At 43.4% G+C, this 18,214-nt stretch overlaps 1 protein-coding gene across 1 annotated transcript in view; it reads left to right on the forward strand.

The window, feature by feature from the left end:
• Window positions 1-855: 855 nt before the first annotated feature.
• Window positions 856-18,214, forward strand: part of SGF29 (SAGA complex associated factor 29) — a 43,566-nt gene continuing 26,207 nt past the window's right edge. Inside the window, exon 1 of the mRNA XM_049903087.1 lies at window positions 856-1,034. The gene's annotated coding sequence lies outside the window, so the exon portion shown is untranslated. The remainder of the gene's footprint in view (window positions 1,035-18,214) is intronic.

The raw sequence follows: 18,214 nt of genomic DNA on the forward strand, positions 1-18,214 counted from the left end.
TTTCTTCCGCAATGCGGCTGTGTGTATTCAAACCGTCATCCTTTCAGTTACTAGCCAAGTCCGGGGGCTAGAAATTAACGTTACATTAAAAAATGTATAATTGTGAGCCCCGAATTTCTCCTGATGAGTAACTGGGGGGGGGTCAATATTTAATCTTTAGGAGAGAAAGCCCCTGAGACCTTTACAAACACAAAATTTGCAAAGTCACTGCTAGTACAACCTTCATAAAATGTAGTATATAGAACTGAGACTGGTTAGATGCCATTTATTGAGATAGGGACTACAGGAAGAAAGCTTGATGGAGGAAAATCATATGTTAAGTTTTGGGCTGAAACGGCTGCAGAGTTGAAGTTTGAGATACTCTAATGAACAGAAAAGTATTTACTGAGGTCCTAAATTTTTTTTTTTATTATTATGTGCCAGGCACTGTGCTAGGTACTGGGAATACATAGGTAAGACAAATGATCCCGACCTCATGGAGCTGGCCAGTCCACCAAATAATCAAATATACATATCAAACTTTGGTAGAGGTTATATAAGAAATTACAAGACACTATGATATCCTTTGATAAAAATCTTTGTAGCTAAATGTTTGTTTGCCCAAACCCTTAATATCTTCCTGGGGAGAATTCCGTGTGATTTCTGGGTCTAAAAATATGCCCATTTATACATACATATATATGTGTTTAAATAGATGTTTTTGGGAATTGAGAGAGGACACTGAAAACACACAAGGACCCTGGTTTATTAAGATTCAGCTGAAGAATCGGAAATAGTGTGTCAAAGTAAAAACTACATTTCCCAAGGGACAGCACGGCACGTCACAAAAGGCCGGACCGCGCAAGCGCACGGGGGTCCTCCCGCTGCGCCTCGGTTCATGAAAGAGAAAAAAGCGCGTGTGAGGCTTGACGTGCGGCTAATCTTCGAACGCAAGTGCGTTATCTTCTGCGGACCCTGAAGAGGTGTTCAAGGACCGCGCCTGTTTCCCGCTGTCGCAATTTCCAGCGCGACGTGCTTGTTTCGTCAGTGACACGGTAGGTGGGATGGGTCGCGGTCTGGGACCTCCAGAGAATCGCAGCCGCAAAGGGCGGAGGTCCCCCTTGGCGTCTCCCCTCGGGCCCCGCCGAGGCGCTGCTGAGAGGGATGCGCACGCGCCCTGGGTAGGGAGGGGCGGGGCCGGGCGGTGGCACGCTCGGCTCGCCTTGGGGTCTGCGCCTGCGCCCTGGCGACCCCGGGAAGAGGGTGGGAAACGGCGGGTTGGGAGCTTCGCGAGGACGCTGGGTGGCGTCCGGCAGAGGGTGGGAGTGTGGTTGGAGGTGGGGTGTTCAGCTCAGGTGCGAGAAATATTGAGGATGGGCCCCGAACTCGAGCAGTATTTTTTTTTCTCAGAATGTACCCATCTTAATAACAAAATAACCTCAGCCACCTTCCGGATACGTCCAGTTATTTTATTTGCCTGCTCCCCTTTGTAGGCAAAGGTTTTGGTGTATACTCACTAGCACCTCTCCAGTCAGGCACCCCCCACCCCCCGCCCCATCTGCTGCCCTACAGGGTTGCAATGAGTTGGAATGGACTCAGTGGCAACGAGTTTTTGACTCCATTGAAATAGCTCTTATCAAAGCCACCAATGACCTCTAGTTAGCCAAATTCTGTGTTAAGTTAGTTGTCAATACTTAAGCATTCTTTGATGCAGTTGACCACTGCCCCTTCTTCATTTGTCTTCTGGAACATTCTCTTAGGCTCACCTCTCTCCGACCTCTCCTCTTTCGTCTGCTGTGTTTGTCTCATTCACTACTGTATATCGCTCATGCCTGGCATAGAGTAGGTGCTTGATAAATAATTACCGAAAGAGTGAAGAGGGGAAGTACCTCTTCTCTACAAGTGGCAAATAGAGAAACCCCTTAGAGTGTATTGGTAATGATTAATTTTTTTCTATTTTCCTGAGACGGGGGAGATGATTTTTGAAGAGCTCATCTCCAGAACAGTTGCCATATTCCAAAGTTGAGAGAATGTTCTAAGGGGTTTCCAGGGTTCTATTCAGTTGAGCAATCCATTTTGAGGACATAGTAGGTGCCAGGCACTGGGCTGGGTATTGGAATATAAAGATGAGTAAAAATCCATTCCTCTCCTGTAAAAGCTCAGGAGAAAGTCTGGTGGGAGAGACAAGGCCTTTCCAACAATCTTATTTGGGATGGGGGTTGGAAGACTGGAACTGTTCAGTGCAGCTTTTGTAGGTAGGGTTAGTAGGATTGTTGGAGAACTGCTGTCTAGGGTCTGAAGCAATATCTGGGCAGTGTTAGTAGAATGTCCATTTGATGAATACTTGGCTCAACCACTAGACACCCTGTTCTCAGTGGGTAGGTCCATTGGAGTCCATGGTTATTATGACCCTCTTCCTGGAGCTAGAAGTGGGGACATGTGATAAGGCAAAGGCTTTTTTTTTTTTTTTTCTGATTTTTAAATGTATGTGTAAAGATTCTTACAGAGCTTTTAAAAATAAATCTCATTTAGTTAGAAGTTTGATGAATCACCTGCATTGGAAAAAAATACTTAAGTTATGTCACTTCAGGATTTGTAGTCATTATAAGGTGCAAGTTCTAGAGCGTGGTTCTAGAATGGGTTTGAATCCCACTTCTGCCGTTTATTAGTTGCTTGACCTTTGTAAAGTTTCTCCAATACTCAAGTTTCTACAAATACTAATTTAATAGGAGTGTTGGGAGGATTAAGTAGAATAATTTACATAAAATTTACATAAAAACACTTAAACCAAACCCTTTGCCATCGGGTCTATTCCGACTCATAGTGACCCTATAGGACCGAGTAGAACTGCCCCATAAGGTTTCCAAGGCTGTAAATCTTTACAAAAGCAGACCTCCACGTCTTTCTCCCAAGGAGCGGCTGGTGGGTTCAAACTGCTGACCGAGCGCTTTAACCCCTATGCCACAAGGGCTGCTTAGTAAGGATTAGCTGTCATTATTACCTTGATTTTCCTACCTCTTTTTCTTCAGATGCCACAGTGACCACCACCTTACTGGTGATAATTTCTGTAATCTGTCAGTGTAATCGCAATAACAGTTTACAGGAGACACAGTGCTTCTACTTCCATGATCTCTGTGCTGAAATTTGGACATAACTTGCAATTAGTTGAAAGAGCATAGATTTTTAGCTTGCAGTCTTGCATTCCAGTCCCAACTCAACTGCCTGTATTTCCTAGCTGAGTTACCTAGCATAATTTAGCCTTTCTAACTTCAGTTTTCTACATGCTGATAGCTACCTATCTTATAAGACTGAAGTAAGATTTAAATGAGAAACTCCGTGTAAGCTCCAATGCAGAAGCAAGGCAGGTACTAAAAGCAGAAAAACGCATTGTTGATTCCAACTCATAACAACCCTATTGCACAGAGTTTCCAAGGAGCAGCTGGTGGATTCAGACTGCCCACCTTTTGGTTAGCAGCTGAGCTCTTAACCACTGCACCACCAGGACTCTATGGCAGGTACTAGGTATTGAAAAAAAAAAAAAAGTATTTTCTGTTCTCAACTTTTTTTTTTTTAAACAGTTGAATGTAGATTCTCATTATTAGTGACTGGATTGAGGGTGTGAAATCTGAGTGTAGAGTTTTAGGTGCCTCCTTTCTCTTTGACTCAGGACAAGGGCTCTGGGTTGTCACAAGCCTCGTGGGATTAATTTTAGATTGGTTTATGTACTGGATGTTTGGATTTGTTTATATGAAGCTTTGGCCACTAGTAAGTAGACAGATGGTCACCTTGGAGCCAGAGAACAATTTTAGGCTGGTGTTTAGCAGTTAATATATACAACCTTTGACATAAGAATAAACTGTAATTTTGTCCCTAAGAATAGCCCTAAGAATAGAACAGGCCCTGCCATTGAAAGTTCCTATTATTAGTCAAGGTTCTTAGTTACTTAGTAATAAAAAACTAACCCAAACTAGACTAAGCAGAAAAGGGGAATTTATTGACTCTGTAGGGTCGCTATGAGTCGGAATCGACTCGACAGCAGTGGGTTTGGTTTAGTTAGGGTTTAACTAAAGAGTTAGGGGCATTGGTGGCAGAAATCTCACCTTCCATGTGGGAGGCCGGAGTTCAGTTCCAGCCAGTGTACCTCGTGCGCCGTCTCCACCTGTCTGTCAGTGGAGGCTTGAGTGTTGCTGTGATGTTAAAGAAGTTTCAGCAGAGCTTCCACACTAGGGAGAAAGGCCTGACAATAAAAAAAAAAAAAAATTTTTTTTTTTTTTTTTGGACAATATACGTGAAAAAATCAGCCTTTGAAAGCCCAATGGATCACAATGGCCCAATCCACAACTGATCACAGGTATGGCGCAGGACTGGGCAGCATTTTGTTCCATCCTGTAGTGCGAGTGGTTACCATGAGTCAGGGTTCAACTTGACGTCAGCTAACGACGACAACTAAAGAGTCACGGAGTACCAGCTGAAGGCATGGCTGTATCCAGAAGCCCAAATTACGTCACCAGTATTCCATGTCTTTCATCTCCACTTTTTGCCACGTTGATTTTTCTCTCAGGCAGGCTTTCCACACTGGGGCCTCCCGCACCCAGTTCCAGGTTCCCATGCTACCCTTTTAACAACTAACTGAAACAGGGTGCCTCTGCAGATATCTCCAGATCTGAAATTGACTTTGATTGGGCAAGCTTGGGTTACATATCTTTTTCTGAACCAGTTACGGTGGTAAGAGAGAGTGTAATACTGGGCCAGTGAAATTAAAGCCACAATGAAATACCACTTCATGCTGAATGGGATGGCTAAAAAAAAAATTTTTAATTGTACTTTAAGTGAAAGTTTACAGATCAAGTCAGTCTCATACAAAAATTACATACACCTTGCTATATACTCCTAGTTGCTCTCCAGCTAATGAGACATTGCAATCCTTCCCTCCACCCTGTATTGCCCTGTCCATTCAGCCAGCTTCTCTCCCCCTCTGCCCTGTCATCTCCCCTCAAGACAGAAGCTGCCCACAGTCTCATGTGTCTACTCGAGCCAAGAAGCCCACTCCTCACTAGTATCATTTTCTGGCTTATAGTCTGGTCCAATCCTTGTCTGAAGAGTTGCCTTTGGGAATGGTTCCGGTCTTCGACTAACAGAAGGTCTAGGGACCGTGACCTCCGGGGTCCTTCTAGTCTCAGTCAGACCATTAAGTCTGGCCTTTTTACGAGAATTTGAGGTCTGCATCCCACTGCTCTCCTGCTCCATCAGGGATTCTCTGTTGTGTTCCCTGTCAGGTCAGTCATCATTTGTAGCCAGGCACCATCTAGTTCTGGTCTCACGCTGATGTAGTCTCTGATTAATGTGTCCCTTTCTGTCTCTTGTGCTCATAATTACCTTGTGTCTTTGGTGTTCTTCATTCTCCTTTGCTCCAGGTCAGTTGAGACCAGTTGATGCATCTTAGATGGCCACTTGCTAGCATATAAGACCCTAGACACCACTCTCAAAAGTGGGATGCACAATGTTTTCTTAATAGATTTTATTATGCCAGTTGACCTAGATGTCCCCTGAAACCATGGTCCCCAAGCCTCTGCCCCTGCTACTCTGGCCTTCGAAGCGTTCCGTTTATTCAGGAAACTCTTTTGCTTTTGGTTTAGTCCAGTTATGCTGACATCTCCTGTGTTGTGTGTTGTCTTTCCCTTCACCTAAAATATTTCTTGTCTACTGTCTAATTAGTGAATACCTCCCTCCCTCCCTCTCTCCCCACTTTCATAACCATAGATGGGATGGCTAAAATTTTTTTAAAAATATATGACCATCATGTGTTGACAAGGATGTAGATCAAATAGAACTTCCATATACTGTTAGTGGGTGTCTTAGTCATCTGCTGCTGCTATAACAGAAATTCCACAAGTGGATGGCTTTAACAAAGAAAAATTTATTTTCTCACAGTCTAGAAGGCTAGAAGTCCAAATTCAGGGCGTCAGCTCCAGGGGAAGGCTTACTGTCTGTGTTGGCTCTGGAGGGAGGTCCTTGTCATCAATCTTCCCCTGGACTAAGAGCTTCTCTGCGTAGGAACCTTCAATGCTGCTTTCTTGGTGGTATGAGGTCCCCCCTCACTTCTGAATTCCCTTTCCTTTTATCTCTTGTAAGATAAAAGGTGGTGCAGGCCATACCCCAAGGCAACTCCCTTTACATTCCTTCAGGGATGTGACCTTAGTAAGGGAGTTACAATCCCATGGTAATTCTCTTTAACATAATCTAATCTTGCCTCATTAACCACAGAGATTGGGATTTACAACACATAGGAAAATTACAATCACAAAATGGAGGACAACCACACAATACTGGGAATCATGGCCTAACCAAGTTGACACGTATTTCTGGGGGACACAATTCAGTCCATGTCAGCGGGGGTGTAAAATGATACAACTACTCTGAAAAAAGTTCTTATCTGGCCGTTTCTTATTAAATATACATCTGTCATGGATTGAATTGTGTCCCCAAAAATATGTTAACTTGGTTAGGCCAAGAGTCCCAGTATTGTGTGGTTGTCCTCCATTTTGTGATTGTCATTTTATGTTAAAGAGGATTTGGGTGGGATTGTAACACCACCCTTACTCAGGTCACCTCCCCCATCCAAGGTAAAGGGAGTTTCCATGGGGTGTGAATGGCCTGCACCACCTTTTATCCCTCAAGAGATAAAAGGAAAGGGAAGCAAGCAGAGAGTTGGGGACTTCATACCACCAAGAAAGCAGTACCAGGAGCAAAGTGCATCCTTTGGACCCCGATCGCTGCACCTGAGAAGCTCCTTGACCAGGGGAAGATTGAGGACGGAGAGTTTCCTCCAGAGCCAACAGAGAGAGAAAGCCTTCCCCTGGAGCCGACACCCTGAATTTGGACTTATAACCTACTAGCCTGTGAGGAAATAAATTTCTCTTTGTTAAAGCCATCCACTTTTATGGTATTTCTGTTAGGGCAGCACTAGGTAACTAAGACAACACCTTAGACCTAGGTATTTAAAAAAAAAAAAAGGTATTTACTGCTGGGTAAATAGTCCTAGGTATTTACTGGAGAAAAATGAACATATATTTACAAAAAGTATAATGCTAATAGTAGTTTTATTCATAATGGCCAATAAGTGGAAACTGCCCAGGTGCCATCAACAGAGTATGTTCATAATAGAATGCTACTTAGCGAAAAAAGGAATGAATTATTGATACACACAAAAACAGGAATGAATCTCAAAAAAAAGAAAGCTAAGTGAAAGAATCCAGACACAAAAGAATATATATTGCATAATTATATTTATATGAAGTTCTAAAATAAGTACAACTAATCTGTATTGAAAAATATCAGAGCAAAGTTTCCTTCTGTGGGTAGAATAAGGTGTTGCCTTCTAAGTGACAGTGGAAAAAAAGAGTGCTAGGAGACAAAAACTTTAGGGCGCTGGACCTTGCCTCAGAATTCATACTTGAAACAGCTTTGCTCATAGCATGGAATAATGGTAAGATCAGCTGGGACCACTGGACTCAAAGAATGGCAGCTTGGCCTGGAAGTTCAGTGTCTTCCCAGCTGAGAGATGCCAGGCATTTCAGGTTCTAGTCCCCAGTGCCTGCTTTACACCAGCAGGCTTTGGCATTCTTGGAGTGGAGAGCCACGGAAACCTTTGCCTCTACTTAGGATGTATTTTCTGGGAAATTCAGGTGCATGACTGACTGGATCCTGAGATAGTAACCCACCCACTGCTGTTGAGTCGATTCCGACTCATAGCGACCCTATAGGACAGAGTAGAACTGCCCCACCTGAGATAGTAGTGACTTATAAAATCATAAAATGAGGTTGTTCTGGTCAGACAGGAGAGAGCCCTTCAATGCCATGGTCTTTGGATAGGCCATGGTTTCAGGGTGAGTCACCCAGGCTTGGGATGCATCTGCGTTTTCTTTTGCTTGGGTTTCTGACTGCTTTGCTCAACCTAACGCAGTCCCTGTCTCTTTTTCTGGCAGTCACCTGGCCCATAGCTCCTACAGATAAGGAGGAGGGCAACTAATAGTCACTAAGTACATGCACTCTGCCAGGCAATGACTAGGGTCTTTCTTGTGTGTTTAATCCTCGCAGTAACCTTGCCAAGTAGGTGTTCTTGTTTTTATTTTTTGAGAGTCAGAAAAGTTGAGTACTTACCCAAGGTCACACAGCTGGTATATTGCTTTTTGAGAACTTTACAGCTTTTCTGTCCCTATTCCTTCTCTTTGGAGCACTCCTAAAAAGGGAATGTCAGTTCATTTCTTTGATGGCTATATTGCAGGTGGTATACAGGTAGTCCCCGACTTAAGACAGGGTTCTGTTCTGACAACGTGATCATAAGTCAGTTTTGACATAAGTTGAATACCTTGTGTTTTTTTAGTTTTCATTATTATTGCCTTTTATTATCAGTGTCTTTATAAATCTGATCTGTATTTGTATTTGGGGGTTGGAAATATTACATATAAACTTGCAGATATGTTTTAATACATACAAACATAAAAACATACACAAATCATAAAAGTTTACTCTGACAATGAAGAGTTGGACAATGTTGGCATTTGGTCAATTTTGATATTAAGTCCACTTTTGGAAGGTTCCGAATCATCTGGATTATCCCTGGGAATGGGAATGGCTTTTCTAGTCAAAAAATTAGTGAGAGTTGTCCATATGGTCCTTTTCTTTTTTTCTTTATATATTTCATGGTAACGTCTCACTGCTTCCCGAATCTGCCTATCAACTTTAGCAAAGCAATCAGCATTTGGATCCATGTTTTCAAGCAACTGAAGCCCCTGATTTAGTTTAGAAAAAACTCCAGCTGATCCTTTCACTGTAAAAATTGTTGACAACTTCTCTCTTTCCTCTTCCTCGTTATTTCTTCCTTCTTCATCATTTCTTTCCTCTTCAAAATCCATTATGTCCTGATCTGTCAGTTCCCCTTCTTCATGATCTATGAGCTGTTCCACATCGGTGACATCAAATTCTGAATTCAGTGTTTGTCTGAATTACCTAGTGCGGCCATAACAGAAATACTACAAGTGGATGGTTCTAACAAGCAGAAATTTATTCTCTTACAATTTAGGAGACTAGAAGTCCGAATTCAGGGCACCAGCTCCAGGGGAAGGTTTTCTCTCTAGGTTCTAGGGGAAGGTCCTTGTCATAATCTTCCCCTGGTCTAGGAGCCTCTCAGTGCAAGGAACCTGGGTCCAAAGAACATGCTCTGCTCCTGGCTCTTCTTACTTGATGGTAATGAGGTCCCTCTCCTCTCTGCTAGCTTCTCTCTTTTTTAGCTCAAAAGAAATGGACTCAAGATACAACCTTGATTAGAACTGCTGACTTTTTGGTTAGCAGCCAAGCTCTTAACCACTGCTTCACCAGGGCTCCCGTTAACGTCACAGAGGTTAGGATTTCGTCACATGGGATGATCACGTCAGATCACAAAGTGGAGGACAACCACACAATATGGGGAATCATGGCCTAGCCAAATGCACACACATTTTGGGGGGACACAGTTCAATCCATAACAGCATTCTTGCCATATGGATGATTTTTCCAGCAATCTCTTCAATCATTTTATCCTGGTCACATGCTTGGAGTGTGTTCACATAACACAGCAGTTTTTCCCACATTCCCTGCATGCATTTTCCTGTAACTCCCTCCCAGGAAGATACAATGTTCCAAGTACACTGATGGTCATATGTGCAGTTTGTCATAACTTGAATATGTCATCGGTCGAGGACTACCTGTACTTCATTTCTTTATGTGGGTTTATATTGTATTGGTACTGGACATGCTGTTTGCCTCGTCCTGTGTTTACCAAAGCAAAAGTAGGTTCTGACAAATGGCTTTCAAGACCTCTTATGTTTGTGCTCTGTCGGTTACCAACAACAAATGACTTCTAAGACTTCCTATGTGCCAAGATATGAACATGGTTAAAACTTAATCTTTGCACTTAGGAGGCTGGAAGTCTGGGAAGGGGACTCATACACAGATAGGAAGCAGTCTTTAAAAGAGCATGCATACTTTGATTGGTGTAGAGAATGGAAATCATTTTAGATTGCTGGGATTTGCTCTAAAATACTCTTTAATGTATTGTTTTTTCACATAAATTGGGGGAAAAAATGGAAAGCTTGGAAAAAGGGTGGCCAAAGTGCTCTGGGGAGACAGAGAGTAGCTGATTGCTGGGTAGTTAAAGAGTGCCTCAAAGAAGAGAGGGTGTGTGAATGGTAAGAATATGCTGCCATTGAAGTCCCAAGGGGAAGGGACAATCAAGGCAGGGAAACAGCTTGGTGGTCTGCTTTGAGAGGGAAGTAATTCTTAGAATCCTGTCATTCGTCTTAATACTTACCCTACGTAAAAATTATTTTACGTAGGTTAGAAGTGGGGTGAGATAAAAGCATTTTGAAAATCACAAAAGCACCGTATATATGTGTTGGGGCTGAGTGAGACATCTCTCTTGAAAAATGGGGCCGTCCTTTCGCACTGCTACTTAGTAGTTGCAGGATTAGGCCCTGTCTGGTTTTGTATTTGACGTCCTCCTTCTCCTCTAGACCACGTGGATTAACTTTTCATTTTGGTTTGCCAGAGGTTTCAACTTCAATTTCTCGTGTGTGTGTATGTATTGCACACACATCTGTGTCTAGCACTTGCAAAAGGTTTTATGAGACACACATACGTACTTTTTTTTCTTTTATATACATGGAGCGTCTCTGGAAGAATACCCAAGAAACAATAGTGGATGCCTTTAGGGGTAGGAGATTTCATTATACTTCTTGAATCATTTGATTTTTTTTTTTTAACTGTGTGTGTATTACCTATTTAAAGTTTGTTTTTCCCTTAAGAGAAACAGACTTTGTGTACAACCACAATGGGATGGGAGGCTACTGTGATAAATTGATGAGAGTCTAAACTGGGACACAGTGACAGGTGTGATGGAGGAGAGGATGGCTGGATTTGAGAGATATTTCTGAGGCACAATCAATAGAATTTGAATGGGGGTTGATCAGGGAGGTGAGGGATTGGAGATGGAGAAGGAAGAATTGATGATTCCAGGATTTCCAGCTTGGGAAGCGGGCCGGCCAGTGATGCCATCAGCCAGTGTCCAGGAGGCAGAGCAGCGCAGGATGGGATGTGTGAGGTGTCTGAGGGACGTCTTTGTAGAGCTCTGCAGGAGGCAGTTGGAAATCTAAGTCAGGAGCCCTGGAGAGCAGTCAGGACTTGAAGCTGACGAGAATGCTCAGGGAATAAGCAAGAGTGGATGAGAAGAGGATCACAAGGTGCCCTTCCACAGGACAGAAGAAGAAATTAACAGAAAGACTAATGGGGTGTAATGGATTGCTTTTGTGTGGCCTTTCTAGCCATGTTCTTGTAACTTCCACCCGAGTGATTGAGCAGAACTGTGTAGATATGGTAATTGTGGCCCGCCAAAGGGATTGGTCAGTTTTGCCATCCCACCAGGCTTGAAATGAGCCACCCTAGAGGCAGGAGAGAATCCTGCCACCATCAAGAAAGGAGAGCCAGAGCATCCTTTGGACCCAGGATCCCTGCGCTGAGAAGCTCCTGGAACAAAGAGAAAGAGAACCGTAACACTAAAGGCAACGAGAAGTAGCAGCAGAGACATGGCAGCAGGAGACAGTGTGGTGCTTCCTGACCCATGGAGTGAGAAAGCTGAGTGCCTTTGGACAGAGGCCTAGGGCCAGGGAGATGTGTACCTGTGAGAAGGGCTGGGAAGAGACTGTCCTGGTGGAAGAGCTGTATCCTTGAGTGTTCTTGATCCTGAATTATAACCTGTTACTTCTCTAATAAATCCCGTAATCGTGAGTATGGTCTATGAGTTCTGTGTAGACGTTGCAATGAACCCAGCAGAGAAGGGACAGTGGGGGGACAGATGGTGTCAGAATTGGTAAAGATGGTGGAGGGAAGAGGACATCTGACCCCCGCCTCATAAAAATCAGCCTTGGGCTGTTGATCTTGATTCTCCTTCCTCCTTGTAAAGTTAGAAGAGATCAGACACTGCCCCCACACCATTTTTACAACTAACCAGAGTGGTTGGAGAGACTGGAGGCCTGGAAATTCAGAGAGCAGAGCTCTGAGAAGCAGTGTGTGGCCAGAGCAGCAGACTGGTCCAGGAACTGACAGGCAGTCACTGGGGACTTGAGTGAGGGACAGACTGTAGTGGGGTGAGGAGTAATGGTGAGAAATCTGGATGGTGGGGATATGCTTTTTTTTTTTTTTTTTAAATAAAATATACATTTTTATTTAAAATGCTGTTTTGTAAGTAGTTTTGTGGTAAAGGATGGGGATTCATCCTGTGAATATTTATTGAGAGTCACTGTGTGCCAGACTCGGTGGTAGGTACTGAGTCTAAAGTGGTCCCCACCCTCAAAGATCTGACAAGCTAGGGGAGGAAACAACTGCTTACAAGGAGAATTTAATATGATCTGGTAGATACAGTGGTAGAGGGATACACAGGTTATTACAGGAACACAAAGATAGGCACTTTAACCCAGCCTAGGAGACTGGGGGCTTCCATCAGTGATTAGTGGAGGAGGTGACTTGGTACTAAGTTAAATGTTAAAGAATAAGTAGTTCAATCAGGCAGAAAGATTAGGATTGATCTGACTGTGGGAAGAACATCCCAAATAGAGGGAAGAGCATGAGCATAGGGTGTGGGGATAAGAAATTACACGCGTCATGTGTGGTCAAAAGACGTAGTTTAGTATCATTTGAATATAAAACATGAGGCAGAGAGTGATGTAAGGTTAAGGGGGCAGGCTGGGAATGGAAGCCTCTTCATGGGAACCTTGTGCCCTGTGTTAAGGGCTTGACTTATCCTAAAGGTAGGGGCTTGGAAGCTTCTGGTAGGGGAGCAAAATGATCATATTTGTCTTTTAGATAGGTGGTTCTGGGGTCTGTGTTGGGGTGGATTTGATGGAGATGAGAATGCAGGGAGGGAAACGACTTAGGAGGGTCCCGCACAAGTTACAGTGAGACAACCTGACATGGCTGGAACAGATGACTGAGGGGTACAGAGGAGTGGCCTGAGCCCAGAAATATTCAGGCAGGAAATCAACAAGAGTGGTGATTAAGTGGACATGGGAACTGAGGGAGAAGGGGGAGTTGAAAATAACTCAGTTTCTAGCATAGGTGGCTGAGAAAGCATGCTACCACAGAGGAGTAGTTTGGGGAGTACAGTGTGACGCAAGGTGTTGTCTAAATTCATGAGGGATAAGAATGGGAAACAGCACAGAACTGGTTCCTATGAGGTGGAGGTCAGATACACTTCTGCCCTCCAACTCCTTCACCATTTCTGACACTAGCTCTTCCCCACACAGCACTCTCTGTACAATAGTCACCCCTTATCCGTGGTTTCGCTTTCCGTGGTTTCAGTTACTCACGGTCAACCATGGTCTGAAAATGTTAAATGAGCAGTGTGATGAAATCTCACACTGTCCCACTCCGTCATTCACATAACTTTAATTACAGTATATTGTTATAATTGTTCTATTTTATTATTAGTTATTGTTGTTAATCTCTTACTGTGTCTAATTTATAAATTAAACTTTATAAAAAAATAAAGTTGCCATTTTGTTGATTCCAACTCATAGCGACCCTATAGGATAGAGTAGAACTGCCCCATAGGGTTTCCAAGGAGCAGCTGGTGGATTTGAACTGCCGACCTTTTGATTAGTAGCCTAGCTCTTAACCACTGTGCCACCAGGGCTCCAGGCTTTATCATAGATATATACGTATAGGACAAAACATGGTATATATAGGGTTTGGTACTATCTGCAGTTTCAGGCATCCACTGGGGTCTTGGAACATATCCCCTGTGGATAAGGGGGGACTACTGTATACTTCTTGGCTAGGTTTGGTAATTTGTTGTAACAGCTACACAGAACTCACAGACCATACAGTTATGTGGCTTATTAGGGAAATAGTGGACTACAACTCAGGGTCAGGATCAACTTGGAAGTAACAAGAATAGCTCAGGAGACAGGAGGTAAATTCGTCAGGACAGCTTTCTCACAGGATAGTCCTTGGAGCAAAAATGTTCCCTGCCAATACAGATTAAGACCTCTGACCTCGGACATTTCTCTGCCAACCGTGGGACCTTGCTTCTGTCGACTTCTCTGCAGCTAACTGGCCCAGCTCTTAGCCAGTGTATCAGCTTTAGACTCTTCAGCTCTTAGCTGGCAGCTCTTTCAGCTGCAGCTGTTTTTTCTTTTTTTACTAGACTTGGGAGTGGCTTCCATGTCCCATGCTCCCCTCCAGACTCCTGTCAACCAGGAGGCCTTGAAAACCTCTGTGTTTGAACCTTTCATATATACCAGGCCACATGAGTTGTAAATTGGGGCCTCCCTCACCAGACCAGAGTTGAACCAATCATCAGTTACCCACGAGATGTCAGTCAACTCAGGTCTTGTGCAAAAGTAACATTTTCTGCCAGCAGACACACTGGGTGCTCCCCTGGGCAAAAGTAACAAACCCTCTGGGGTAGAAAGCAACCTTGAAGGTCCCGCAAGTTGCTTCTCCAAAGAACTAGGGCAAAGGCAACAACTAACTCCTCGGCTTATGGGAAAAATATTCTCTCAAGCTGTTTTTCCAAAGAATCAGGGTAAAAGCCCACATAAGAGAACTCATTGCACCATAGGGGACAGCAAGGTGATGAATTCAGTTTCCATTTTATTGAGATACAACTCACATCCATAGAATTCAGTATTTTTTTAGTATATTCATCAGGTTTCACAGCCATCACCACAATCTAATTTCAGAACATTTTTTGGACATACTTATTTTTTTTTTAATTTTATTATGGATAATTTCTAACATACAGAAATAGAATCAGTAAGAAACATCCAAACTGAACATAGTGATTGGGATCATCCCTGGTAGAGATGTGCAGCTGACATGAGGATCTATGATTCTGAGTCTTAGGTAAGTCATCTGGCCTAGAGATAGATTTGGGAGCCATTACCATGTGGTTCACAGCTGATATGGTAGCATGCAGGGGCCAAAGAAAAAGCCTGTACATTTAAAAGGTTTGGAATAGTTGATGTACATTAAAAATGTACCTACTAGGAGGGCAGGATGGAGAGTGGAGGTTCATGACAGAAGAGAGGTGGTATGGAGTAGTAAAAATTATTTATTGAGTTCCTGCCAAATCACTGATACTACTAATCATTGGGGTGGAGACAGTGGAGGGGGGATTGTTGATGAAAGCAGAGCTTTCCATTCTTGGCTGAAGAGCTTCCAGTCTGGTTGGGAAAGAAAAGATACACCTATCTCAATTGGCTAGAAAGTCATTTATTAAAGGTGTGTTGGTGTCTTAGAGCCCTGGTTGCACAATGGTTAAATGCTCAGCTAATAACCAAAAGGTTGGGAGTTTGAATCCACCAACTGCTCCTTGAAAACCCTATGGGGCAGTCCCACTCTGTTCTGTAGGTTGCTATCAGTTGGAATTGACTTGATGGCAATGGGTTTGGTTTTTGGTTTGGTTGATGTCTTAGTTATGTAGTGCTGCTATAACAAATACCACAAGTGGATGGCTTTAACAAACAAATTTATTTTCTAACATTTTAGGAGGCTAGAAGTACAAATTTAGGGTGCAGGCTCCAGGGGAGGGCTTTCTGTCTCTGTCAGCTCTGGAGGAAGGCCCTTGTCTCTTCTGAGCTTTTGCTCATGGGCAGTTTTCATGTGGCTTGGCATCTTTCTTCCCCCATCTCTGCTGCTTGTTTAATCTCTTTATATCTTAAAAGAAATTGGCTCAAGATACACATTATACTAATCCTGCCTCATTAACATAACAAAGACAGCCCAGTCCCAAACGGGATTATAAACAACAGGCATACAGATTAGGATTTACAGCACATATTTTTGGGGGACATAATTCAATCCATAAATCCCACCCTTTGGCCCCCCAAAACTCATGTCCTTGTTACATGCAAAACACTTCATCCCATCACATCATCTCAAAAATCTTAAATCAACTCCAAGTCCAAAATCTCGTCTTCTGAATCATCTAAATCAAATACGGGTGAAACTTTAGGCATATTTTGTCTGGGGACAAAATTCCTCTTCATCTGAAAACCTGTGAAATCTAAACTACAAGTTATCTATTTCCAAAGGACAATGGTGAAATAGGTACAAGGTAGACATTTCCATTACAAATGGGAGAACTTGGAGGGAAAGAAGAGGTAACATGCATAAAACAAGTCCAAAGCCCAGCAGAACAATTTACATTAGCTCTCAAGTCTTGACAATAATCCTCTGTTCTCTGAGACTGTCTAGGCAATGGCTCTGCCTTTTAGACTCTGGGTGTTGGCCACACCCCCTGGATTCTGGGTGAAGGCCCCTCGGCCCTGGGCTTCAGCTCTGCCGTCCAGGTACTCTGGGATGGCAACTCTGCTCCCTTGGCTTTAGGTGGCCCCATTCTCCTAGTCCATCTGAGTGGTGACCCTGCCCCCTTGGCCCTGGCAGGCCCCATTCTTCTGCCCTTTGGACATGGCAGCCCCACATCCTCAGCTTTGAGTGGTGGCTCCATCCCCCTGGCACACCTCAACAGCAGCCGTACGCTCTAGATCCAAGTCATTGAAATCTATGCGGCTGTGGCCCTACCCTTTGAGATTCAGGAAACTATAGCCCCACCCTTTGAAACCAGCAAAGCCCTGCTTCCCATGCTCCTTCCAACAGTTCTGCTGATCTGCGAGCTACTCCAGGAATGGGCCTTTTCTTTTCTTGGAGGACAACAGATGAAGCTCCTTTGGCGTGTTTCCTGCCTCTAGAATTCCAAGAGGCAGACAGCATTCTTTCCTTTCGTTCTTTCTCTGTCCCCTTCATCCTAAGCTGATGGGTTTTCTGTTGTGGTAGTTTTTTAGATCCATCAGTCACAGGCTTAATCTCTTTAACAAAAGATTGTGTAGCTATGTCCTTGGTGAACATTCTAGGATACATGTCCTTAGTCTGTACAACAGAATTTTCCAAATCTTTTAAGTTCTGTTTTTATTTTTCACAGTTCATTTTTAAGTCTATCTCTTTCCTTTTCCATTTCACTGTAAGCAGCAAGGAGCCAACAGAGAAAGGAGGAAACCATGCAGCTCCTTTAAGATCTTGCTCAGAATTCTCCTCAGCCAGATATCCAAGTTCATCATTTATAAGTTCTACCTTCCGCTAAACATTTGAGTATAATTCAGACAAGTTCTTTGCCACCGAATGAAAAGCGTCACCCTTCCTCCATTGTCCAGTCCCATGTTCATCATTTTCTTTTAAAGCCTCACCAGAAGCACATTTCACATCCACATTTCTACAGACATTCTGTTGCTGGTGCCATATGTATTCTCTTCAGATGATGGAGACTTTCTTTGTGCTTTCCTCATTTCCTTCTGAGCCCTCACCAGAATTAACATCCATAATTCTACCAACAGTCTCTTCAGGGCAACCTAGGCTTTTACTGTTAGGTACCTTAAAACTCTTCCAGCCTCTACCCATTACCGAATTCCAAAACTGCTTCCACATTTTAGACATCTGTTAGAGCAGCACCCCACTCTTTCTGGTACCAAATTCTGTCTTAGTTATCTAGTGCCACTATTAACAGAAATACTACATATGGGTAGCTTTAACAAACAGAAGGTTATTTTCTCACAGTTGAGGAGGCTAGAGTCTGAATTCAGGGTGCTGGCTCTAGGGAGGCTTTTCCTGTTGGCTCTGGAGGAAGGTCCTTGTTTCTTTTACCTTCTGCTCCTGGGCAGTCTTCTCGTGGCTTGGCATTTCTCATCCTCCATCTCTGCTGCTTGTTTATATCTCAAAACAGATTGATACAAATACACCCTACATGAATCCTGCTTCATTAACATAACAGGACAACCCATTCCCAATTGGGATTATAGCCACAGGCATAGAGGTTAGGGTTTACAACATATATTTTTGGAGGACATAGCAGTTGGAAAGTCTATATTGCTTCCAGGAAGAGTCAAATAAAAGTTTGACTTATTTAGGGTTAATTAAGCAAGATAGCCTTGAGCTGGTCCTTGAAGAAAATGTAATGGACCCTTGGCAAGCATCAACCCCTTTTGGGGGGAGGTCAGCGTAGTACAGGAAATCCTGTGTCTTATGTGTCAATAAGACAGGCTAAAACAGAGATGACACTGGATCCCCATAAAGGCAGGATTCCATCTCTCATCCCTCCTGTCTCTTCAAATACAGCTCCAGTCTCTTATTCTTGGACCTGTTCTCAATT

Source organism: Elephas maximus, chromosome 12 (genome assembly GCF_024166365.1).
Source record: "Elephas maximus indicus isolate mEleMax1 chromosome 12, mEleMax1 primary haplotype, whole genome shotgun sequence".
NCBI classification, from domain to species: domain Eukaryota; kingdom Metazoa; phylum Chordata; class Mammalia; order Proboscidea; family Elephantidae; genus Elephas; species Elephas maximus.